A 26,295-nucleotide genomic window follows, 5' to 3' on the forward strand; every position below is an offset into this window, starting at 1 on the left:
TTCCCACAGCCCCACGGAGCGCCGGTGTTGGAGGCAGGATTCAACTTCAGGTCTTGTTTTCATAACTCCTGCTGTAGCTGGGAGGGCCACGGGTGGACAGTAGTGACTCTGAACGCCCGAGGTCTCAGGAGCCAGGATCAGGGCTTTGCTGCCCAGACAGCCTGTGGCTGGCAGACTCAGCACCCATTCCCTCCTCCCTCTCACTGCTCACGACGGTGACCAGACCCTCACTCTCCCAGCATCCCTTGCAGCTGGGTCAGGCACTTGGTCAGTCATGTAATCAGCTCTGCCGAAAGAGACAGAGAGTTCTAGGGCTTTGGGGAAGGCTTTCACTTTGGGATAAAGGGGACAGATGTGGATGGCGCTGCCCTTCTTCCTACTGTGAGGAGCACTAAGCATCCATCCTAGAACCATGGTGGAGAAGCCAAGAGAATTGCAGAGATGCCAGCAAGAGCCCTGATTTTCTTGAGCCACTAAATCAATACTGACAACTGCCTCCCTCTGAACTTTTTATTATGTGGGGGAAATAAACCCTTGCTTGTTTGAGTCACTTGAGCAGTCATTTGGGTTTCCAGTTACTTGCAGCCAAACACATTTCTATCTATCACAGTCTCTTCTGCAGAACCATATGTTGCTCTGGGGCTCCACTATACATCCAGAGATCCTGAGGTCAGAAATGGAGAGGAAACTTCCCCGAGTTGCCTGGTGGAGTCATGAGTTTACTGACTCACTGTCCAGTGCTCCTTCTGCTCATGCTACAAATCCTGGTCTATTTCCTTTCAATTAGGCTGCTATAGACATGGCCAACAGCTGCTGTGTAAATTAAACATAAGGCAGTGATGACCTTGCCCCTGAATCTTTCCAGTCTCTTACGTAAATAGAGGCCCCAGGCCACTGCCTCCAAGCCTTTGGACCCAGGACAGCTTCCCACATCCTTTAAAAAAATGAGATGACCAAATGTAGAGTCTATGCTCCTGGAAAATGTGAGTCACAAATCATGGAGCAGAAAGTTCACAGCCAGGAGTCTGCCTATCATACTGGCAGTCTAGTCCCCCAGGCTTACACTGAGTGTGTTCAGTGAAGCACTGACTCATCTGCAGCTTGTGGTTAGCTCTGACACTCAGATCATTTTCTGCTCTTCTTGTGCCAGGCTGGTGGTCTTGTTAGGTGCTGTCAACCTCCTGTCTCTGTCCATATTTTTAGAAGATTATATGAATACTAAAGAAATAATAACAGATACTAATACTCACAGCACTTTCATATTCTGCGTGCTTTAGGTGAATTTAAATTTTTTCTCAAAAATCATTGTCTAAGTAGTAGTACTGCTTATATTTTATGAACAGAAAAATTAAGGTCTAGAAAAGTTAAGTCACTTGCCCAGGGTAGCAGAGCTAGGAGTATTTGGTGGAGCTGGAATATGACCATAAGTCTGATCCTGGAGTCCAGCTCTAAAGGACAAAGTCAATTAGATCCAATAGGATAGTTTCAGAGGCGCCACAATAGCAGTTCAGACTATAATAATATTTATTGTTTTTTAAAAGACTTCTGGGGATTGGAGACCCTAGAGTGTATTTGGCATCTCAAGTTTGTCATAAAGGACCAAGACTCCTTGCCTTCAGTAGCAAGTCAGAACCTTGTCCTTAGGCTGGTCACCTATTGTCACAAGATGGCTGCCACAGCTCACTCATCACCTCTTCACACAAGTATGTCCAAAGCAGGAAAGGAAGAAAAGAGACAAATAGGTCTCTCTTCATGTGCTTCTTTCTTATCAGAGAGAAAATCTTTTCCCAGAAGCCCCCGGCAGATTTTCCTTTTGGCCAGAACTGGGTCATATGACCACCCCTAGACCAATCACAGGTCCAGGAGAATAAGCCATGGTTGCCTTAAATGAAATGTGGTTTATTTCCCAGGGCAGTACACATGGCCAGCAGAACAAAGTCAGAGTTCTGCCAGCAGAAAGAAAGGGGGAAATGGTAGTTGGCCTGGCAACCCCAGTGTCTGACACCTCAGCATTTTTAAACATTTAACACAGGCACCACTACTGGTTGGCAAGATTATTGTAGTGGTACATGAAGTTGTGCTTTAAAAAAAAATTTAGTGTTTATTACATATTTACACACATTTGAAAAAAAACATACATTGCTAACTCATCAGAACCATGAATTCGTTAATATTATTTATGCAGATGAAACAACTGTATTTAAGGGTTTTTTAAAATAAAAAATTATATGAGTTAAAGAAAAATATTAAGTAAATAATAGTTTAATTTACTTCAAGATTTGGCAATTGTAAGGATAGGAAACTCTGTTCTATGCTACCCTGCTTAGCATTTTTTTCCAGCTTCTCAAAGGCATTCTGCCTTCAACCTCCCTCTTGAGGAAGACAAACATCCACAAAGATTTTTGCATCATCTGCAAATATGATTCAAATAAAGCCTCGAGCTCAAATATAATCCAGGCTTTCTCAGCAGGGAGGGGCAGGCATCTTGACTCCAAGCCTTCCCTGGTATTTCACCTCTGTCTTAGTGGTTTTATGGTTTTACTGGGTCTGCGCCTCCTGTTGTAAGCTGCCACAAATCCTATTTCTGAAAGAACAAGATATAAATAATAAACAGAGTGACCACTTGAGATTTCTTGTCCTTGTCAGGAATTTTCAAACTTTCCTAAGGCATGAACTCTTTCCCTTTAAACAAGGGGTCCATCCTAAGAACTGGATAAATAAATTACGGCCCAGTGACACAATGAAATATGCTAGAGCCTTTGTTAAAAAGAATGAGGTCTTCCTCGACTTACACTGGGGTTACATCCCAATAAACCCATCATAAGTTGAAAATATTGTTAAGTTGAAAATGCATGTAATACACCTAACCCCACCAAACATCATAGCTTAGCCTTGCCTACCTTAAATGTGCTCAGAACACTTGTATTAGCCTAGAGTTGGGCAAAATCAACCAACACAAAGCCTATTTTATAATAGAGTGTTGAGTATCTCATGTCATCCATTGATACTTTGCTGAAGGTGAAGAACAGAATGCTTGTCTGAGTACAGGATGGTTGTAAGTGTATTGGTTGTTCGCCCTCGTGATCGTGGTGCTGACTGGGAGCTGTGGCTCACCGCCCTGCCCAGCATCACAAGAGAGGACTGGACCACATGTCACTGGCCTGGAAAAAGACCAAAATTTAAAATCTGAATTATAGTTCCTACTGAACACATACGCTTTCATACTATTGTAAAGTTGAATAATTGTGAAGTTGAACCATCGTTAAGTTGGGGACCCTCTGTATGTGCTGATATCAAGAGATGTCCAGGGTGTATAGTTATGTGGAAGAAGCAAACAATGGGTACAGTGTAAACCAGGGGTCAACAAACATTTTCTGTAAAGGGCCACATAGTAAATACTTCGGGCTTTGCAGGCTATACAATCCCTATTGCAAGTCCTCAAGTGTGCTGTCGGGGAACAGAGGCAGCCACAGAAAGCACATAAACACATGGACAGTACTGTGTTCTAATAAAACTTTATTTTGGACACTGAGAGTTTAATCTCATATAATTTTCATGTATCATAAAGTATTATCTTTTGGTTTTTTTCCAAACATTTAAAATGTAAGAAAATGTAAAAACCATTCTTAGCTTGCAGGCTGTACAAAAACAGGCAGCAGGATAGATTTGTCCTGAGGACCGTAGTTTGCTGATGCCTTGTATAAACCATTGATGCAAAAAGAAATGATAGAGAAACACAGGAAACAGGGAGATTACATTACATATATGGATGAGGGTGTGTGTGTGTGATATACTGCATATTTGGAGAGAGAGAAAATGGGAGAGATTTGTATATATAGCTAAAAGGACGCACAAGAAACTGACAACAGTTGGTGCTTCTGGAGACGGGAACTGGGAAAGATCAGATGAAGGCAGAAGGGAGACAGTTTTCCGCACAGCCTTCTTATACTGTTTGAATTTTTCTCCATGTGCCTGTGTTGCTTTTACAAAGCAGAAAACATTCACTGAAGCAAAAAGGATTTCTGTGCCACGGTGCAGAATGAGATGATCTGAATCAACCTGGTTGATTGCCTGGTTGCATGTAGGCAACCATGGCAGAACTCCAGGGGGCGCTGTCCATGGGGTTATTTATAGCATGGATCCTCTGGCATTGTGCAGGCCCCACCCTGTGTGGCTGGCAACAAAATTAGCACCAAGACTTTGTATGACGTGAAATTAATAAGTAAATATTGAGGGAGTCGGGTTGGGGTGGAAGTCGTGGGAGGAACAATAAAATCTCGCTATTTCCGTTTTATGCTGTTCCTTATCTGGGTCACAGTAAAACCGATGTTCTGCCAATATTTACTTTTGATCTTTGCTCCAGAGTGAAGGAAAGATGCCCAGGCCCAGCATAAATGTGAGGGTGGAATTGAGAGTTATGAGAAGAGAAAGGAACTCACCCTGAAATAAAATCATCTCAAGAACCTAAATAAGAAAATGCCATTCGTTTCACAGAAACACTTAAAGGCCAAGTTTACTTATTCTGCTCCCACTCTTGGAACTCCAGTCAGCTTTCCCAGAGATTCGGGGTTCAATGAAACCCATTTGGAAGCATTTTTGACCTAGGTCAGAGGTCACAAATGGCAGCTTCCCACCTAGGTAGACAGATGGGGATTTTTGATCAGCAATGGTTTAATGGTTTCAAAATCAAGACATTTCACATAAATGTAGAAGTTTCTGGCTTCCTTTAGAACATTTGGAGCTTGGCCATATTGGGCCCATAATCCCACATGGAAACTTTAGGTTGTAAGGTAGCCAAGTGGTAGCTGTACCTTTCAGGTGGGACAAAGGTTACCAGTTTGCCACAGTCCCCACCCCTCCCTGTTACCTTCCAGCAAAACTGCTTCACTCATTTCTTTTTCCATTTACACTTCATTCACTCAAGCAATATTTATTAAGCACTTCCTATGTGCCAGGCAATGAGGTTATAGCTGTGGAAAAAAACAGAAAAATACTCCTCACTTCATAGAACTTATGTTCCAGTTGGGAAGACAGAAGATCAATTAAAAAAAGGAGGAAAAAAAACATAAAATCCCAGATAGTGAGAAGTTCTATGGAGAAAAATAATGCAGCAAAAGTGGAGAGGGACTGTTAGGTGTGGTCAAGGAAGGCCTTACTGAGAAAGTTATTTGAGCAAATGCCTGAAGCAGGTGAAGAAGCAAGCCTTGAGGATATCCATGGCAAGAATGCTCCAGTCAGAAAGAATAGAAAGTGCAAAGGCCCTGAGGCAGGCCTGTTCCTTTTGTGCCTGAGGAGCAGTGAGGCAGTCAGTGCATATAGAGAGGAGTTAGTGAAGGGGAGAGGGAGAAAGATGAAGTCAGGGAGATGCCAGGTGTACAAATCTTGGAGGGTCTCGTAGGATCTTCGGCTTTTACTCTACATGGGGTGGGAAACATGGAGGGTTCTGAGCAGAGGAGGGACATGGTTGGAATTAGGTTTTGATAGACTCCCTTTGGCTGTGTGAGGTGAATGCACTGTGTGCATGTGTGTGTGTAGAGAGTGGGACTGGGAACAGGAATGGAAGCAGGAAGACCAGTGAGACCCTACTGCCGTCATTGTCTGGGCATAAGATGATGGTGGCCAGATCAGGATGGTGGCCATAGGGATGGGAGAAGAGGTTGGATTTTGGTCATATTTACTGTGTTTCCTACCTGGCTCTTTCTGGCACTTATGAGAAACTTCCTTCATTCACTCTGATCCAGCCACACTGTCCTTCCATATTCAGCATATGCATATTCATGCTTATGCATATTCTGCATATTCATGGCTGTATCTTTTAATCCCCCAAAGACTTATGTGTTCATTTGATTTTTAAACAGCCCCATTTCACAGATGAGGAAACTGAGGCATAGGAAGATGAGCTCCTGTTTACTCAGTGTACTTTCTAAAGAGGCTCACATCAGTATCTCCCATCTCTTATGATTTTTCTCTATCTTCAAAAAAAAACCCCAGCTTTTTTGAGATATAATTCACATGCCACAAAATTCACATTTTTAAAATGTGCAATCCAGTGGGTTTTGTTATATTCACAGTGTTGTGCAACCATCACCACTATCTAATTTAGAAATTGTCATCGCCCCCCAAAGAAACTCTGTACCCATTAGCAGTCACTCCCCATTCCTCCCTTCCCAGACTCTGGCAACCAGTAATCTACTTTGTGTCTTTGTCAATTTGCGCCTTCTGGACGTTTCAGATAAATGGAATCATACAATATATGCTTTCTGTGACTGGCTTCTTCCACTTAGCATATCTTTGAGGTTTATCCATGCCATAGCCTGTATAACTACTGCACTCCTTTCATGGCTGAATAATACTCTATTGAATGGATTTGGCACATTTTGTTTATGTTGATGGACATTTGTTTTTGCGTGATGTATGCCTTCACTGCTCTTGGGTGCCTTGATACCTAGTAATGGAATTGCTGGTTAAACTCTATGTATAACCTTTTGAGGAACCAAAATGGTTTTCCAAATGGTTTTCCAAAGTTCTACACCATTCTAAAATCTTACCAGCCAATGTGTGAGGTTCTAGGTTCTGTACATCCTCCTCATATAAAGTGACTCTTCTTCTTATAAAGTGACTTTGACAATCCTCCCATTGAGTGGTAAGGTCTCTCCATTCTCTCCTGTCCCTTCCCCTTGAAACTTGCATGACCTTTACGATTGCATCAACCGACAGAGGACAGTGGAAATGATCCTGTGTAACTTCCAAGCCCAGATCCTAAAAACGCCCCGCGCTTCCAGCTTGCTCTCTTGGAACGCTTGCTCTGGGAACCCAGCCGCCGTGTTGTGAGGAAGCCCAACTAGCCCAAGTGAAGCGCCCACGTGGAGAAATCACATGTAGGGTGTCCTACTGCCATCCCAGCCGAGGAGCCAGCGGCCAGCCATACAAGTGAAGACTCTCCACATGATACCAGTGACCCCCCCCCAGGCACCAAGTCACCCCCTATTCTTCCAGTCACCCCGGCTGAGACTGCCAACATCATGGAACAGAGACAATATAGATCTCTGTGCCTTATCCGAATTCCTGACCCACAGGATCCAAGAGATAGAAATTCAAAAGAATAGAATGGCTGTTTTATGCCACTCAGTTCTGGCATGTTTGTTGTGCAGCAGTAGTAACCAAAACGCACAGCTATCAAGGGCCAAGGTCAGAATTCAGACCCTAGTCTGTCTGGCCTCAGGGCCATCCCTTTATGATCCCATGGGCCTGTCCCACACCTCAGGCCATGAGGATGGGGGTCGATGCTCCCTTCCCTGTCCCATTTGACACTGATCTTCTGGCAGCAACATAAACCATTGACCACCGACGGAAATTCCTTCCTTTTGTCAGCTTGTTGCTGCTCCACAGTTGTTGTTTAATGCACGAGAACTTTTACACTTTCTACAAAAACCAGAATAAATAAATAAGGAAAAATAAAATCCACCTGTCATCCCCAGCATGCAGGGAGAATCTCTGTGAAACACTTGACTCTGGGGTTAAATCGCAGGATACAGGCATGATTTCACCATGTACATGTACATGGCGCCAAAGGGGGACGGCGGGGCAGGGGGAGAGAAATGACCTAAATAGTTCAGGTGAGTCTGGCTGGCAGAGCCTGTCTTTTGTTCAGCATGTCCCTAAACACAAGGGAGCCCCTCCATCCAGGGGCTGTTTTGAATTACAAAGAGTTCCTCGTACATGGTTGAGAGAAAATTTAACTTATTTTCTAGGATCATTTTGACTCTACTTAAAAGGAGAACTTTTTCCCCCCAGCAAAAAGACGGATTGCTTTACACGTATGGTTTTGCACTTGCCTTTTTCACAGAACAACATACCTTGAACTGCTTCTGTGTAAGCTACTTCCTCGTGGCCCTCTTTGTAGAAGAGAAGCTTTTCCGTGACACACAAGATATCTGGGTCTGGGCTGTAACATAGTAAAAGTCTACTGAAACACCATGAATCTTCCGGTCGTAATGCTGAGTGAAAGAATCCAGACAGGGAAGAGCCCATACAGTGTGATTCCATTTATATAAAGTCCAAAAGCAATAAAGTTAAGCTATGGGGTTAGAACTCGGGACAGTGGTTAGTTAACCTAGAGGTGGGGGTGGGGTGACTGGGAGGGGACATGAAGGGGGCTTCTAGAATGTTCTGTTTCATTCTGGAACGTTCATCTGGATGCTAATTAGACCAGTTTGTCCACTTGGTGAGAATTCACTGTACGATGTGTGCACTTTTCTGTGCAAAAAAACAACTGAAAAAACCCAGTGTTTTCAGAATGTGGGCTGTACTGTATGAAAATACATGTTTTATATGTTTGCCATTTGTAGACATATGTGAGTATTTAGAGGACTGGATACAGAGTTGGGAAAGCTGGGTCTGAATCTTTGGAATTTTATCCTGACACTGATAAATCTGTCACCTTGGACAAATTACTTACCTTCCCTGAACCTCAGTTTCTTCACCTGGACTCCTTACCAGGCCCACAAGGCTCACAGGATCAACCCTGCCACTCTCTCCAACTGGATCTACCAACCGTCTTTGGCTCTCTGTCTCAGCCCCAGCCACACTAGCCGCCATTCTGTTCCTCTCACAAGCAAAGCTTAGTGTAGCCTCGGGGCCTTTGCACTGGCTACTAGTTCCTGCTACCTGGAACTGTCCTCTCCCTGCTTTTCTTGGATTGGTCCTATTTTCTTCATTCATGTCTCAGTCCAAGTGTCACCTCCTCAGAGAGCCGCTCAGTGACCACTCCCCACACAAACCAACATCGATTACATTCCCTGGTCTCATTTTCTTCCCAGTGCCTCTCTCTGAAATTGTCATACTTGTTTTCTTGTGTTGCTGTTGTTTACTTGGCACTTGCTCATGATTCCCTGTGTACCTACAGGCTGCATGAGATCAGGGATCTTGATAGTCTTGTTCATTGCTACATCCTCATCATCTCAAACAGTAACTATTTGTTGAATCAATTAATCAATCTACACAGTGATTTGATTCTACTTTATAGAATCCTCAAGAGGGTCAATGAGATGATGTCTTGAAAGCACATTTTAAGCATCCAGATTTATGAAACACAAGAGAACTCTGAAAGCCTCGTTTGAATGTGGTTCACTGCTAAACAGGCTTAGGTTTCCTCTTGAGCGAGACCTTTGATAATCTGATTCCTTGTAAAAGTCACTATTCCTTCTGTAGCTATTTCCCTCCTCATCTTTTGTTCTATTGGCCATCTGCCTGAAACAAAATCACTAATACTCTTGTTTAGTTTATTTATTTCTTTAATCTTACTTTAGCATGATATTGAGTCATTTAAAAGGTACAAAGAGTGCATGATGATGAATCTGTCTCCTTCTGATTCTTGACCCAGAAGCAGCTAACATTTCCAGATACCTGGAAGATGATTCCAGAAATTTTCTACACATAAACAGGCATGTAACGATAAATAGCCCCACCTTTTCTACTTACACAAAAAGGATCTGATTACATGCAGATCTGCTTTATATCTTTGCTTTTTCTTTTTTCCCGCTTTACAATCTATTTCCATTTCACTACCCATGAAGTGGCTTTGCTCTTTTTAGCGTCTGTATGGCACGTCGTGAGTTACCCGTTCCCCTGCTGACGGGTACAGGGTAAACCCAGTCTTTTGCTACTACGAACAGTGCCTTTCCTCAAACATAACATCTTGGGGCCCAAGAAAGTCACTGGAGGCCTTCTGAGTCTGTTAAAGGAACCCCAGATCTCACCCTTCCCCAACCTCATCTCCACCCGCCTCCAAATAACCTCCTCGGTGCTTGTATTATGGCCTTTGAAAGACTTTTTCAGAGTTGACTTTGGCTTCTTGGCCTGAACTCTGAAGTGTTTGAGCTGATAAGACAGTGGGCTTGGCTGAGAGGGGGTAGTAAATAGTTACCTTGGAGGCCCTCAGCCCGAGCAGAAGTGGGGGCCGCAGCCCACCTCCAGCAGTGGGCTGTATGGACGGAAGACGGTGAATCGGTGCTAGGGCCCGACAGCCTGGGGAAGGGGGGAGGGGGGAAGGCGGCTGCACGCAGGCCTGCTCTTCACCAATTCCTTGTGACCTTCAAGAACAGCCTGGACAGGGCTAAGCAAGTGTTGGCTTATTTACTGGAGCCTCTCCGAAACCAAACGGGACACTGTGGGCAAGTTAGAGCAAAGCCCTGGCAAACCTCAAGACTCGGACATACCTCAAGAGGCCTTGTACCCTGAGAAGCCTGAGGAGCCACAGAAGGGCCCTGTCTCTGTGGCTGCAGCAGACACATTGGCACAGTTGTGACACTGTCTCACCACATGCTGTCCACTGTTCTCTCATTCCAGGGATTTTACCTGCCTGGCACTGATCTAGGTCCCAGGCCACAGAAGGGAACATAATTCGTCCCCATTCCCACCTTCCAGAGCTTTTGTCAGTCTAGAATGACAAAAGTGACAAACAGACAAGGAGTTCCCAGGGTGCTATGACAGGGACAGACAGGCTGTAGGGGCCAGAGCAAGGGCACTGCCTGGCCTAGAGTAGGAGAGGGCCTCCCTAGTCATGACACATCCCAGCTGAACACTCCCCAGGGATCCCCAGGAATCCCCAAAATTCCCAGAGCCCACGGCCCCTGGGTGATCTGGCCCTGCCCACCTCTCCAACCTAGGTCAGCTTGTCAACACTCCAGCTTGTCAACACTCCATGGTGGCTCCTGCCTCAGGTCCTTATAGTGCTCTCCCTCTGCCTACAGCATCCTTACCTCCCACCTCCTTAGCCAAGATGTCACCTCCTCCTCCAGGAAGCCTTCCCTGGTGCCCAGGATGGGTCGGGATCCCCCTCAGGGCTATCTCGTGCGCCTGTACATTCCCTGTCTCAGCTCTGACTATTCTGGATTGGGGTCACCTGTCTGTAGGTGGCCAGAATCCAGGCTCCATGGCTGGCCTGCCTACATTCAGATGTTGGCTCCCCTTCTTATAACCTTGGGCCGCAGTTTTCTCATCTAGAAAGTGGGCATTATGATGGCACCTACCCCACAGGATGGTTGTGAGGAAGAAGTGATTTAATTTAAGTGCTTAGAGCAGCGTCTGGCATAGAATTTGTGCTCCGTATTATTATATCCGTCTCTCTCCCTCCCACAAGGTTCTCACTTAACATTTGCTGGATAAATTAATACAGCCCTTCAAATACACTGGTGAAGATGAGCAGTGGGGAGAAATGCTTGTGATACAATGGAAATGTTTTTAAAAACACAACACTAAGTAGTAGAGCAGTATGATTTACAACTATGCAAACACACACACACACACACACACACACACACACACACACACACACACAATACTCTAGCTTAGAAGAAAGAAAAAAAACCAGAATGTTTGGTGTGGTTGCATTAGAAGAATGGGACAAAGAATAATTTTTCTTCTTTCTTGTTTGATGTTTTTTTTTTCTAATCTTCTTTAATAAGCATGGCTTCAATTTAAGTGAGAAAAAATAACAACAAATCTAGAGAAGGGGCAGCCCGCAAGCCCTTTCTGTTCCATACAGTTTTCCCACAAACTAGGGTAGGGTGGGGCAGGGTGGAGTGGTCAGAGAAAAAGCTGCCCTTCAGAAGTGAAGCAAGAGTGGGAAAACCAGTGTGCTCTGGGTTGGGGGAAGGTGTCAGCCGACCAGGGGGATGTTGTGCCCAATAATGACAAAGCGTGCCCTCTCCCAACACAGGGCGTGCTGGACATTATGGGTGCTGCCACTCCCCAAAGCCTCCCCAGACCCCTAGAGGAGGGGTGGCGACCTCACCTAACACCATAGCCCCCATGTTTCCCTGTAGCTTCACAGGTATCACACCACCGTGTTTGTGACCCTCTTCACGTACACGACCTAACGTAACCTGGTCCTGACAACCTGCCTGCAAGCAAGCCGTAGGTCACTATGGTAGGTACGGTATGCTCATTTCACAGAGGTGGAAACTTAGGCTCGAAAAATTTAATGATTTGTCCAAAGTTGCCTAGCTGGTAGATGGCAGTCTAAATTTAACACCATCTGGCTCTATCCTTGTCTGTGATTGGCCTCCTTCTCATTTCTACTAAACCAAATGGTGAGTTTCTAGAGGAAAGAGGTGGGTTCATAGGCTTCATTGTGTCCTCAGGGCCTGGCATCATTATGCAACAATGATTGAGTAAATGAACTAACAAATGGGGGTTGGATGGATGGATGGATGAGTAGATGGGTAGATGGATGGATGGACTGAGTAGGTAGATGGTTGAAATGCATGAATGAAAGGATGGATGGATGGATGGATGGGTAGATGGGTGGGTGGATGGACTGATGGATGAGTGGGTGGGTAGAATGCATATATGGAATGAATACATGGCTGAATATGTAAAATAATTAATTAAATAAATGATTGTGAAAGGCAGAGGGCACTAAGAAGAGGAATGCTTGTTCCTGAACCTTGAGTGTGCCCTTCAGGAAGACTGTAAAACAGCAGCTCTCAGGTCAAACCAGGCTTCAGGTTTGTTTTGTTTGGTTGTCAAAAGTGTTCTTAATTTTTTGAATTAACTACCATGATTTAAACATTATGAAGTTTCACATTAAAAATCTAAATTGCTGGCTTCTCTTGCAAAACTGGGATAGTGCACATGCCAGGAAACAGTGTACCAGGACTGACAGGGCTGAGCCGTCTGGGACACCACAGTCCCTACCACTCCCCAAGGCATCCTCGATGTTGAGACTGGGTGTCGGCTGCCATTTATCATGGCACTTTGGGCGGATGGTTTTCTCATTGTATAATTATAACGAAAATGAAAAATCTCTTGTACCTGACTCTCCATCAAAAGTTGGGAAATGAGAATACATAAAAAGAAAACCTGGAATGAAGGTATTTCTTTGTGGAAGAAGAGACTTTTCCTGGGATCTGATGCCTGAACAATGCATGCTTTCCTGAGAGACAGCAGAGTCCAGTGGGTAAGGGCACAGGTGCTGGAGCCTGACAACCCGGGTTCAAGCCCCAGCTCTGCTATATATTGGCTGTGTGGCCTTCGGCAAGTCACTGAACCTCTCTGGGCCTCAGTTTCCTCATCTCTAAGGCAGAGATGGTGTCAGTCCCCACTTCCAGAGTGTTAATGATCAAGTTCCTTTATGTGAAGCTCTCTGCGTGTGAGCCATTCTTACCTCAGGCAGCAGTAACTTCGGTCACTTTGTGTGACCTGCCCGGGCTCTGTGGGCCCACAGCAGGGGTTCTAAGCCTAGGACCATTTGGCAATGTTTTGATTTGGCAACGTCTAAAGACATTTCAGTCTGTCACAACGTCCCATTTCAGGATGTGGCCGGTTAGGCAAGGGATGTGTCCCTAGCGCCTCCCAGTGGCCTCATCCTTAAACTGCCTGAAACTCCCCAACCTGGGGTGGTAATGGGGAAGATGAGGACTTACCCCAGGACCATCTTCATCCAGACTAGCTGGGGATGTGGGGATTTAAGGGAATGAAAGTCGGTAGCAAAGCTTGGGAGACAAAATGACATGGGTTTGGATCCCAGCTCTTCCACAGTCCAGAAGGGAGACCTTGGACAAATCCTATGACCCCTCTGGACTTCAGTTTCCTCATCTGTAAAATGGTGATGATGTTACTTCACACTGTTGCTGGTAGGATTAGATTAAGCAATATACATAAAGAGATGGCACTCATTGGATACTTCATAATCCTTCTCTCTGACACTGGTATTCACCTAAATCCATAGCCATTTGCATTTGATGAACTTCCAGTATGCCCAGAGTGACTTTTAAATAAGTATTAAATAAACAATTTTGTTGCAAAGGCATATTTACTGATATGGAATGGGATCCACAATATATTACCAAATCATCTCAGGCCTCAACTACATTGTCCGCAGTGGGATCCCATTTTTGTTTGACATACCTGTATTTTAAAATACATACACTTGTAATATATGTGAGAAACAAAGACCTAACTTCCTTAGTATATAAAGAGCTCTTGCAGATGAAAAAAGAGACGATTATCCAATAGAAAAATAGGCAAAGGACATGATTGCCTTGCTACCAGAAGAGAAATACAAATGGCCTTTAGATATATTTTTAAATTCCCAACCTGACATAAAAGGAAAGACTATGCAGATTACAACTATGGTGAACACCATTTTCCCCCAGTCAGCAAGGCAAAGATGGAGGAGCCGGATAATAGTTGGAGTTGGCTAAAGTGTGGGGAAACGATTGCTCACGTAAGTTGTTGGTCTGAATGTCAATTGGTAGGAACGACCTTAGAAAGCATTTAGACAATAAGTGTTAAAATTTAAAAATGCACCTGCCCTGTGACTGGGCAGTTCAGCTGCTAAGAATTTATCCCTACAGAAATAGATCCCTACACGGAAAGACTCCTGTGAAAGGAATACTAATTGCAGCATTGTTTGCTGCAGCAAAAGACTGGAATCACCTACATGACTATCACCAGGGGCTGGTTAGATAAATTATTATATTCAGACAATGGAATGTGTGAAGAATGCTCTCCTGGTGCCGATCAGGAAAGATCTCCAAGGTACATTGTTAAGTAAAAAACAAAACAAAACCAAACAAAACCAATGCAGAACAGGGCGTGTAGAATGCTTCCATTTAGAGAAACAACCTCAGGAATCCATGTACATGTTTGCTTATCTACACTCTGGGTATCTCTGTAATGATCCCCAGGAAACAATAACCAGGATGGCTTCCGGAAAGGGAAGCTTGGAAATTTGGAGCCGGGGGGCAGGGGTTAAGGACTGGAGATAGAATATCCACTGTACATCTTTTGGTATTTTTTCAGTGATTTTTCACGTGAATATGTTTCCTTATTAATTTTTTAAGAAAATTTTTAATGCACTGATAGATGAGAGAGAGAGAGAAAAATGCCCACAAGGATGTGCTCCAAAGTGTCAGCAGCACTTATCTCTGGGTGGCTGATGTGAATCTGCAGTGACTTTTATTTTCTTCTTTTTACTTAGATGGATTTTCTAGTTTTTAAAAATAATTGTCAAGGAATATTTGATAGTTAAAAAAATTCTTTGAAAGTAGACCCTTTATGTTTTCTTGGTAGTCAGAAGAAAACTAACCTCTACACCAAAAACAACAGAAAACACACACTCCCTTTAATAGCCAAATTATTCTCATTGCCAAGAACATTATGGAGTCTGAGGTTGGGTAGTTGGAAGTACATTCCATGAAAAAGTGAGAATTAATGCAATTGTTTTACCGTGCACTTGCTGGGCATCCAAACTCTAAGCTTCATATGACTGAACGATTACGCTGTACACCAGAAATTGACACAACTCAATTAAAAAATTAAGATAAAATTTAAAAAATAGAAAATAAAAAACTCTAAGCTTCCACCTCAGACCTGGGCTCAAAATAGGTTCGAATGGGCTACTTATCAGTTGAGCATGTTGTTCCAACCCTCTTGGCCTCAGTTTCCTCGTCCATAATATGGGAAGACCATAGCACTGCTGGGAGACTTGTGTGAGATGATGCCTGTAGAGCACTTAGCTCAGGGTGGACATGGTGCGGGATCCAGTTCTTATCCTAAGCACGATGGGAAAACAGGGGACAGGCAGGAATTCTGCACACCCAAGGGAAGGACAGGATAAGGGGCCCTTTTCCTTCTTCAGGATTAGTTTGCAAGTAGCTCTGCCGGGTCCCCAGCACTCCGCCCAACTCCTCAGGGCAGTCTTCCAATGGTTTGGAGAGAGTGACACCAAGTGACCAAGGCTGAAACTACACCTTCTAGCCTCAGGTTTGGCGCGAGCCTGGGATCATCTCCTGGTCCCCTCCACCTGCGGTCTTGAGCAAGACGCTGAACCTCTCTGGATCTCATTTTTCTCAGTTGTAAAGTGGAGATGGTGCTGCCTGCCTGGTAGGGCAGAGGTGAGCCTCTGTAGCCTATGGACATCATCTCCAGGCCTCTGTGTTATACAGCAAACACCTGCAGGCACATGGCTCTCATTATCATTGCCCCTTCAAATTTCTGTTTTCCTTCCATCCTCCCCAAGAGTGACTCTAAATCAGGGTCTCCAAAAGTATAGACCAAGTACCCATAGTGCTTCATGGGAAGATTTTAGTGGGTTCAGGGCTGCACCATCAAATAACATTCCAGTTTCTTTCAATCCTTCTGATTACATCGAGGCAACAGCTTGATACTAATGTGTCTTTAATGCCCTTCTAACTCTTACCCATCTTTTGAACAAAAAGAGAGTGGGCCTCAGACTTAGAGCCTTCAGAAGGCAAGATTATTGGGCCACAATTTTATAAATTTAAATGTTTTCGTATTCTTTTTTTGTGGTCACTTTCTGTTGAGGGCAAGTGGTGCTGGTTTTCTATTTACAGTAGATGTGGTAGATGGTGTTATTGTCAATGTTCATCAGTCCTTCCTACTGGCAGTTCCCTGGTAACTCTCTCTGATGTCAGGCTTGGCTGTGTGACTTCCTTTGACCAAGAGAATGTGAGCTAAGCTTCCAAGCACAAGCTTTGAAAGCCAGCGTGTGGTTCTGCCACTGGCTCTTTTCTCTCTGCTGTGAGTTGGGCAGAGGATGGGCCAGGCTTGGGCTGCTTCTTCAGCCTTAATTCCAGAGCAAAGAGAACATATGGACTAGAGCTGCAGCCAACCTGCAACCAATATGAAATATTAATGACAAACAAACCTTTGTTGTTGACAGCCCACTGAGATTCTGGGGTGAGTTGTTACTGCAGAGAAACCCAGCCTGAGATGACTGATACAGTGGAGATAAAAGTTTTCCTTTAAAAAGAAATACACTTAGGTAAAATGAGTGTGTTTGTTTAAAGAAAAATATTAAGTAGATAAATGTGCAGGCAGCAGGGGACATACATACTGAAGGTAGTGGTTGGATGACTGAAGTTTAGGAAACACTGGTGCAGAGTTTTAAATGTGAAAACTGTTACTCCAGGTTGCAGGTACTCATCTCAGAGCCTCCCAGACACTCCCCAGTTTACATTTCAAACTCTCCAGTCTACCTCCCCACCATGTAGCCAGAGTGAGTTTTCTAAAGTGCAGATTTGATCAGGTTCCTCCCCTGCTCTAACCCCTTTGATGGCTACGTTGTGCCCTCAGGATAAAGTCCTCAATCTTCATCATGGACTCCAGACCTGTCATAGGCTGTCCCCTCACCTCCACCTTCACTCCCTCTCATGCTCTCTGCTCTGTCCACACTGATTTCTTTGTTTTTCTTCAAAAGTGGCAAGCATGCTCTTGCCTCAGAGCCTTAGAATTTGAAATTCTCTTCACCTGTAATGCCCTTCCCAAAGAGAAATACGTGGCAGTTCCCATACTCCCTGAGGTCTCTGCTTAAATATTGCTTCCTCAAAGAGTTCTTCCCAGACCATCCTACATAAAATAGCAACCCTCCGCTCTCCTGTCCCCTTTTCTGGTTTTCTTGCTCCATGTCACCATTACCCTCCAGCCATATTACATATTTGCTTATAGTCTTTTCCCCCATTAGAATGTTGGCTCCTTGAAGGCAAGGTTTTTGTCTGTTTTTTCACTGCTTTAGCCCCAATGCCTAGAACACTAGCTGGCACATAGTAGGTGCTCAGTAAGTATTTGCTGAATAAAGGCATGAATAAAAGATGGCAGAGGTAAACCCCAGCAGTTTTAGGCCCAGGACATCATACTGTCTTCACATCCAGCTGATAAAGAACTTCTCTTTCCTAATAGTTCAGATCACATGAGTCTCACTGGCTACCTGAGATTGCATGTCTCTCTGTGAATCACTGTGGCCGGGAGAGTGGAATACACTGATTTCCTAGGTCATGTACCCTTATTTAAGTCCAGGAGTAGACTCAGTCCCACCTGGGCCACGTGGACTGTGAGACAGAGTGTGCTGTAAGAAGACTGTGATGCTGTTATCAGAGAAAGAGGAAGTGGCTGCCAGGTGGGAAAACCCCGAAAGGTAAATTATTCACCTAGCTGAGTGCCCAGGACTTAGCATGGGTTCTATGAATGAGGAACCGTGTTTGGAATCAAGTTGTATTTAGGTGGAAGGTGAGGTAGGGGGAGCTCTGTCAATACCGGAGAGGGAGCAAGAATAAGGAGCAGATGATTTGGGCAGTCCCTAGACACCAATATATCCATGGCATTAAAACACTGCTGAAAGAAATTGGAAGTCTGGAGGCAAAAGAAATCTTCATTTTCTACATGTAACTTCTTACATAATCAGCAAAAGATTAATTAATCTCTCTTTGAACACTGAGAATGACACAAGAAGAAATTTTAAAATAAAATTTGTTGTTGGCTCTAATCTATTACTGTTGATTAGATCGAGGACCCACATGTGCTTATTGCATGACACAGCCATAAGGCATACCACAGACCCCAAGGACCGGCCAAGTGGGGCCTCCTGAAATTGGCAGTCACGGTCAGCTGAAATTCGGAAACCATATGGCGTGGTGCTGTTACTGGGAATGAGTAATCTATTTTGTTCCAGAATCTAAATTCTATACTCTTTAATAATGCCTCTAGTGGTAGGGCCTGACAGTTGTCCCCCAATATTGGTTTTCCCTTTCCTATAATGACAGAAGCTCTGTAGAAGCACATGGCTATTCAGAATAAAGACATTTCCCAGCCTCTTTTGCACCAGGGAGTGGCCATGGGACTGAGGGATGGCAAATGGGATGTGAACAGAACATGGGAAAGCAAACATGATGGTCAGCCATATGGATGGACTTTGGGAGGGGACCACTGTGCTGATGGCATTGGGGCCCAAGCCCCTGACAGCTTCACCGTGTAGAGTCACCACCCCAACTCAGGCTTCTGTGAGGAAGAGAAACTTTTATTGTATTTCTGTCTCTTATGTCTCTGGACCCCACAGATGAAATTAGATTCAAAATAATACACCGCTAAAGAAGTGAGTCTGACTTGGAAAATTGCATAAAATATATACATGGAGTAAATCCTTTTTTTAAAAAAAAAAAAACACAAGTACACAGTTTTGATTCATTTTTATCAGTTTATTCCTGTTCAAAAAATACTGAAGACTCCAGATGCCTCACTCACACCTAACTGTCCTCACCTAACAGTCTTAAACTTTTAAATTTCTTTTCTCCTGCAAATTTTGGACCAAAGTTTTGTTTCTGTTTTTGGTTGTCTTTAATACTGGGGCCCCAGGAGGTGGGACAGCCGCCCCTCGGTCTTAAACACTTCGTCCTGCACTCACGAGTCCAAGGGGCTCCCCGACATGTAGACCCCATGCTGGCCAGCCCTCCCTTGGGACCTGGACCCTGAGTTTCCATGTCAGGGTGGAGCAAGGGTATAAATATTTATAACTTTTTATACCTGTTGTAAATCATGAGGGGCAACAAATGCGGTTTTTTATGGTGACACAGATGTGTGTTTTGATACAGAAAGATACCCTGCCCAAGGTACCCCTATATTTCAGCTGCTCTGACAAAACCCCTCCTTGGCACCTTTAGCTTAAGTCCCCCAGGCTCCTGCTTCCCAAACCTGGCTGACTATCAGTAGCGTATGGGGAGTCTTTTGAAAATACAGATTGGTGCGCTTTGGCCAGTTCACTTGAAGGAGTAGGATATTAGGAACTTATAATTTTACAAACACTCCCCGCCTTACCAGCTATGTGACCTTGGGCAAGTTACTTAGCTTCCTTTTTCCAAAAGATGAGGACAGCATAGCACCTGGCACCACAGGGCTGTTGCGAGGGTGAGTTTGTTCCACGCGTACAGAGCACCCAGCCTGGTGCCCGGAACAGAGCGAGATCTCGTGTGTTAGTTATCATTGCGCCTGTTGGTGGGAGTATAAATTCATCCTCCCAGGAGGACAGTTTGCGCTGTCTGCTCTCTACCAAGATGTTAAATATATTCTCTTTGACCCAGCATGGCAGCTAAAACTTTGTCTAAAATTGCTCTCATTTGTCCAGCTCCGGGCACAAGAACATTTTTTGCAGCATACACTTTATTCAACAAGCGTTTACTGAGCACCTACACTCTGGTCGGGATGAAACAAGCTGTGCTGCATAACCACCTCCCAGATCGCAGTGCCTTAATACAGCCAAGGTTTATTTCGTACGTCCGCAGCACAGTGCAGACTGAGCACCCTCTGCATCTTGCTGCTGTGCTGTCTGGACCAGGGGGTCTTGGAGATGGACAGGACAGGCAAAGAGACAAATTCCAAGGGCACGTGGGATTATTTTTAGAGCTAGGCTGGGCGTGGCTTCCATCTCTTTTGCATATTCCGTTGGGCAGAAATGAGCCACATACTTCTTTTTTTTTAATTGAAGTATAGTCAGTTTACAATGTTGTGTCAATTTCTGGTGTACAGCACAGTGCTTCAGTCATATAGGCACATACATATATTCATTTTCATATTCTTCTTCACCGTAAGTTACTGAGCCACACATACTTCTGACCTGATTGCAAGAGAGGGTGGGAAAGGCAGAAGAGGGAATGGATATTGAGTAAGCGCTGTCTCTGTGGGATCTGCTACATTCAAGGGACTGTTCTGGGAGCTGGGGACCCAGAGGTGAGCAAGACCAACAAGGTCCTGCCCTCACCAAGCTTCTCTGATAATGAACTTCTATTTGAAACATGACCCCAAGAGTATGCTATTTTATACTTGAGCAAGAATATCTGAAGTTATTCATTTTCAGACGTTAGAGCCATCGTCTCAAAGGGTACATGCATTTGTCACTTTGATAGATACGGTCAAATTGCCCTCGAAAGGACTGTGCCAATATTCACTTCCACCAACAAGGTACAAGAGCGCTCCTTTCCCTGCAGATCTGCCAGCACAGAGTGTTATCAGACTTTGGATTTTCACCAATCTGATAGATGAGAAATGCTCTCTCTGTGTACTTTTAATTTGCATTTTTTTTATTGCAAAGGAGGTTGAACATCCTTTCATATATTTATGAGCTATTTGTATTTCCTTTTCTGAGAACTGTGTGTTCCTATCCCTTCTCCATCTTTCTACTGACGTTATTAAATGAAAAATGAAGGGGCAGAACAGGATGCATATGGCATTCACTTTTGTAAATTAAAAGCAAAACAATATTTTGGCATATACATTAAGTATTCCTGTATATGTATAAAAGTTTTCTACAAGCAACCACAAGAAACTGTTGATAGGAGGATAGACTTGGTGCCACTTTTTTGTCTGTGACCAAAAAAAAAAAAAAGTTAATTATTTTAATTCCCTGAATGTTGGGGGGCGGTTTGTTCTACCTGTGCACCATTTTTTTTGAGCCTTTCTGAATAACCTCGCTTTTCTAACCACATACAAGTTTTACTTGCATTATTTATTTTTCTAATGTCAGTAAGGGTTATTCGGCCTTTCCGCCCCCCCCCCCCCCCGTTTTTTTGTATTTTAAAAACTCTAATATTATGTTACTTTAATTCAAAAAAGTTAGAAGCATGCTATTATCTGACAAAAAAAAAAAAAAAAAGTCAGCATTAAAAATTGAGGCCAGCCCCCAAATTCAGCTCAAGCCTTACACACTTTATAAATGCTCAAGAAATATTTGTTGGGTTGAAAGAAATGAAAGCTTCTCTTTGAGTGAATCACCAAAGACCCCAGATGAGGAATTAAATAATATTCATTTGTTTTCAAGATCAGCAAGAGAGACATTAAATTTGCCTTGCTAGGACTTCATTTTTTTTCTTTTTGTTGAGAAGGCTGATGCCTTTTTGCCATAAAGTCTAAGGCCAAGGAAAACACTAGAAGGGATCTCCAATGAGGATGTCCCCCTCTCAGTAATGCCTATCAGTCCTGAGATTGTATCTCATTCGTTCAGTTTAGGTCATGTGCCCATCTCAGCCAATCACTGTTGCCAGGGGGTGGACCACAGATTGGTCAGGCCCCAGTCCTGAAGCCAGTGATGGAGTCTACACTACCTAAACTATGTGGACCAGCAGTCACCAAAGTGTGGTTTTGCTCAAAGGAAAATTGAAGTGCCAGTAACAGAAGAAGAAACGAAAGATGCTGGAAGGCAGAAGCAATATCATCTGTCCTCCGCAAACACCTACTGTGTACAAGGCACTGTGCAAGCTACTGGGGATGTGATAGTGAACAAGACAGACGCTGTTCCAGCCTCCAGGAGCTGACATCTTAGTGGGAGAGACCAAAAAAGCAAACAAAGGTTTTTAAAGTTACAGATTGCAGTAAGTTCTATGAAAGACACAGACAATGGACTGAGATAGGAAATACTTCGAGTAGGATGGTCAGAGAAGAGGCGACATTTAAAGTGAGACAAGATGAGATGGAGCAACCAGGTAGTCACTGAGGGAAAAAATCAGGTTGGATCCCTACGTCACACCTAACCAGGATAAATTCCAAATAGATCATAGATTTAAAGATAGAAAGTGAAACCACAAATGTAGTAAAAACAAAATGGGTAAAGGTCTTCTATAACTTCAGATTGTAAAAGACATTTTTAATAAAGACACAAAACTGAAATGTCCTAAAATGATAGATAAATAAATTTCACGACATAAAAATATTTAAAACAATCTTTATGGCTAAAAATAACCTTACTAAATTAAATACCGAAAGTCAGATTGGGCTAATTTGGGCTAATCACAAAAGACTAATTTACCTAATATACAGAGTGTTCCAGCAGATCAATAAGAAAAGAACGAACAATTCAGTAGGAAATGGGCAAAGAAGTTCACAGAGAAGGAAAGACAAGTGACTTTAAAGCACATAAAAAGACGGTCAATTTCACGCATAATAAGAGAAATGAAATATCATCCCTTCCCCCATCAGATTAACAAAAATCCCAGTTTGACAATCCACTATGTTGGTACCAGAAAATGGGGACTGTCATACACTGTTAGTGTTAAAAAAAAAAAAAAAGTGGTAAATTCCAAGAACTAGGAGTATGCCTGGGAAAGATGACATGTGACAGGTGGTAGCCAGATGCTACAGAGCCTTGTAAACCACCATGTAAGTGTCTAGTCTTGAATACAAATGCAGTGGGAAGACATTCGAAAGAAGAAAATGATCCAATTCACATTTGAAGAGCATCTTGCTGCCACTGGAGAAATTACTGGAGGAAAGCAAGATGGAACAAGGAGACCAATTAGGAGTCTGGACAGTTGTCTAAGGGAGAGATGAGGTGGGCTGGACCTGGAGGAGGTAGTGGAGATGGTGAAGAGTGGATGGATGTAAAAGAAAGTCTGAAGTTGGAATCCATGGGTTGATGTGGCACCAGAAAGGGCAGTGAAGCGAAGGAAAGACTGGAGGCTGACTTCTGGCTCAGGTACGACATGGGTGGCAACAGTGTTGACTGAGCTGGGAAGACTAGGGAGAGGGGACTAGGGATGGCTTGGAATGGGGGTGTGCTCCAGGGTAGGGCATGTTAAGGTCAAGAGGTCGGTAAAAGACCTAACTGCAACATCAGATAGGCAGTTGGGTGCTTGAGACTGCAGTGGAGGGAGCCTGTAAGAACTGAGACAACGAAGACAGAATAACAAGGACAGAGCCTTGTGGATTCCAAACTAGGGCCTCATGCCCACCCAAGAGGAGTGGGGATGTATGTCCACCGAAAGTCATGTTCAGGAATGTTTGGAGCAGCTTTATTCATAATAGCCAAAACCTGGAAATGGCTATTCAACAGCAGGTGGATAAATAGATTGTGATAGATAGACAGAGACAAATAGAAGGTATCTGCTAAAATAATGAAAAAGAGTGAAGTAATGGTATGCACAACATGAATGAATCTCACAGACGTTGTACTGAGTCAACGAAACCAGACACCAAGGAGTACATGCTTGTAATTCCATTTATATAGGGTTCTAGAATCAGCAAAACTAATCTGTAGTGATAAAAGTCACTATAGAAGTTACCTCGGGTCAGGGGGAGGGAGGGAACAGACTGGGGAGGGAACAGGAGAATTTGGGGGAGGGGGTGGAAGTGTTTTATACACAGATCTGGGTGGTGATTACCTAGGTATGAACACATGTGAAAAGCATTTTAGCGACTACATTATGCGTATGTTATACTTCAATTTTAAAATGTTGTTAAAGAATAAATGGACTAACTTCATCATCATAGCAAAAATCAACATATTCATTTAAAAACTGAAATAACAAAAAAAAATGCTCCAAGGATCTTAGTATTTTCATAATCATTTTTCTTAACTTCAGGGAAAAATTCCAAATAAACTAATGTTTTTAGGGGTATAACATTTTTTTACTTGAAATTTGAAAATTCCTTTAGTTCCTTTTTCATTTTTTTCTCCTGTAAAATGAAACAAATATTTTATTCAATAAGTCATGTCTACAATTTAAAATTTTTTCTTGATAGAGCCAGATGTCTCTGAAGGTGGGAGAGCGGGGCGGGGCTGAGCAGAGGGGCTTTGGCTGGAAGCTGATAAGAAGGTGCTCAATCCCCTCTGCCAGCCTGTGTAGCCAGGGAACTGCACCCCCCGCAACTTGACAGGGGTCCGGGGGTTGCTTTCTAGAGACACTGGGACAGAGAGGAGATGGGCATTAAGGATATCAGAGGATTGCAGAGGCTGGATATATAGCAAAGAGCTAAAAACAAAATGGTCAGACCCAGCTCCCTTCCCTACCTTGGCTTCCAGGAAACATGCAGCCTGGCTCAAGCAGGACCCCTGGGCAGGACCCTTGCAGAGTCCTCCATGGAGAAGTGGAAGTGAACCTCTTCGGCAAAAAGACTGACTGATAGTGACATTTGGGTCCTAGAATGAAAAAGCTGGCTCACTGCCCAGCCACATTACAGAGAAACACATGGAGCTTCCAAATAGTTGTTTAGTGCCCCCCCTCTCAAATATGAATAGAGGTCCCAAGAGCCCCTGACAATTGAGAGACACTTCCAACATGAAAGACAGAGACCAGCATCAGCAAATAGTGAAAAGGATCCGGGAAGAAACTAAGATATTGCAGGGAGCAGATGGAAAGGCAGCCAAGTAGGAGACAGGAGACCCAAATCTGCATCCCAATTCTGTCACTAGCAGGGCTGCCACATACCGTTGTGCAAACTGTGGACTGCCCAACTCTAGGAGGCACCCTTCATATTAAGGTCTGTGTAGATGATGCCCCTGGGGTTGTACAGTGCATCACCATGTATGGGACCCTGGCCCGCTGCTTGCCCCTAGAAAGTAGTAATACCAGAACCTCACACTGGGGGGGGGCTCCTGGAGGGCAGACGACTGTCTTGGTTGTTTTCATAGCCCCCAAGTCTAACATAAGCCTATGAGTTGGTTCTCAGTAAATGCTGACTACATAAATGAATTAATGAGTGAATGAGTAAGTGAGGGAGACAGTAACTCTGTAGCCAGTGATTTACAGTGCCTGTGGCACTTCCACACACCCCCTCCACAAGATCACAGTAAAGCAGGTGGCTTAATGTAGTGGCTATGTGTCCAGGCTCTGGAGGCAGACTGCCTACTTCAAATCCCAGTCACTTAATCCCTTTGAGCCTCTGCTCCCTCATCTATAAAATAGAAGTGATAATGATGGTGCCTGCCTAAAAGGGTTGCTGTGAGGATTAACTGAGGTGCATAATAAGCACTTAACATGGGCCTGGCCAAGTCTTGTCAGATAGAATTAGACTTGGCTATATAAAACAGAAAGCCCAAATAAGTGACTTAAACAAGATAGAGCTCTCACTCTCCCCCCCCCCACCCCGATCCTCTTTTCCCTGTGCACACTTAAGAAATCAAGAGGTGTGGCATCCAGGGTTAGAATGACAAATAGACAATCATCAGGGCCCTAGACTTCTATCTTTTTGCTCCACCATCCTCAAGATTGCCTCAAGGACCAAAATAGTTGCCAGAGTGCCAGTCATCATGTCCATATTATAGGCAGGAAGAAGGTGGAAGTGAGGAAGAGCAAAAGGTGTGTACCTGCCAACTAACACCTCCACACAACAACTTCTGCTTGCTTCTTCCCTAGCTGCAGGGGAGGCACATTGCTGCCCATAACAAAATCAGGGTTGGCTAGTAAGGAATAGATGTTGGGAGAGTAGCCAGTCACCTCTGCCACATGAGGACTCAGTAAATACCAGCTGTTGTTATTATTGTTGCTAACCCAGTTTTAGAGAGGGGAAAAGTGAAGCTCAGAAAAATTGGGCAGTTTGCCTCAGATCTTTATTCAATTTATTTAACAAGTCTTCACAATATGCCTAGCATACAAATGCTGAATAAGACATGGGCTCCGCTCTCAAAGACATGGAATCAAGTTATTGCAAAGGGCATGGCAGGAACACTAAGTCCAATGGCTCAAAGGACAGAGCACTCAGCCTTGGGTGAGGGTGTGGGGCTGGTGTCAA

At 43.9% G+C, this 26,295-nt stretch overlaps 1 long non-coding RNA gene across 1 annotated transcript in view; it reads left to right on the forward strand.

Annotated features, from left to right (window-relative positions):
• The window catches only part of LOC105071853 (uncharacterized), a 292,203-nt gene that overhangs the window by 245,544 nt on the left and 20,364 nt on the right, over positions 1-26,295 (forward strand). The gene's annotated exons all lie outside the window — the stretch shown is intronic.

The sequence above is a fragment of the Camelus bactrianus genome, chromosome 19, assembly GCF_048773025.1.
Source record: "Camelus bactrianus isolate YW-2024 breed Bactrian camel chromosome 19, ASM4877302v1, whole genome shotgun sequence".
In the NCBI taxonomy this organism is placed as follows: domain Eukaryota; kingdom Metazoa; phylum Chordata; class Mammalia; order Artiodactyla; family Camelidae; genus Camelus; species Camelus bactrianus.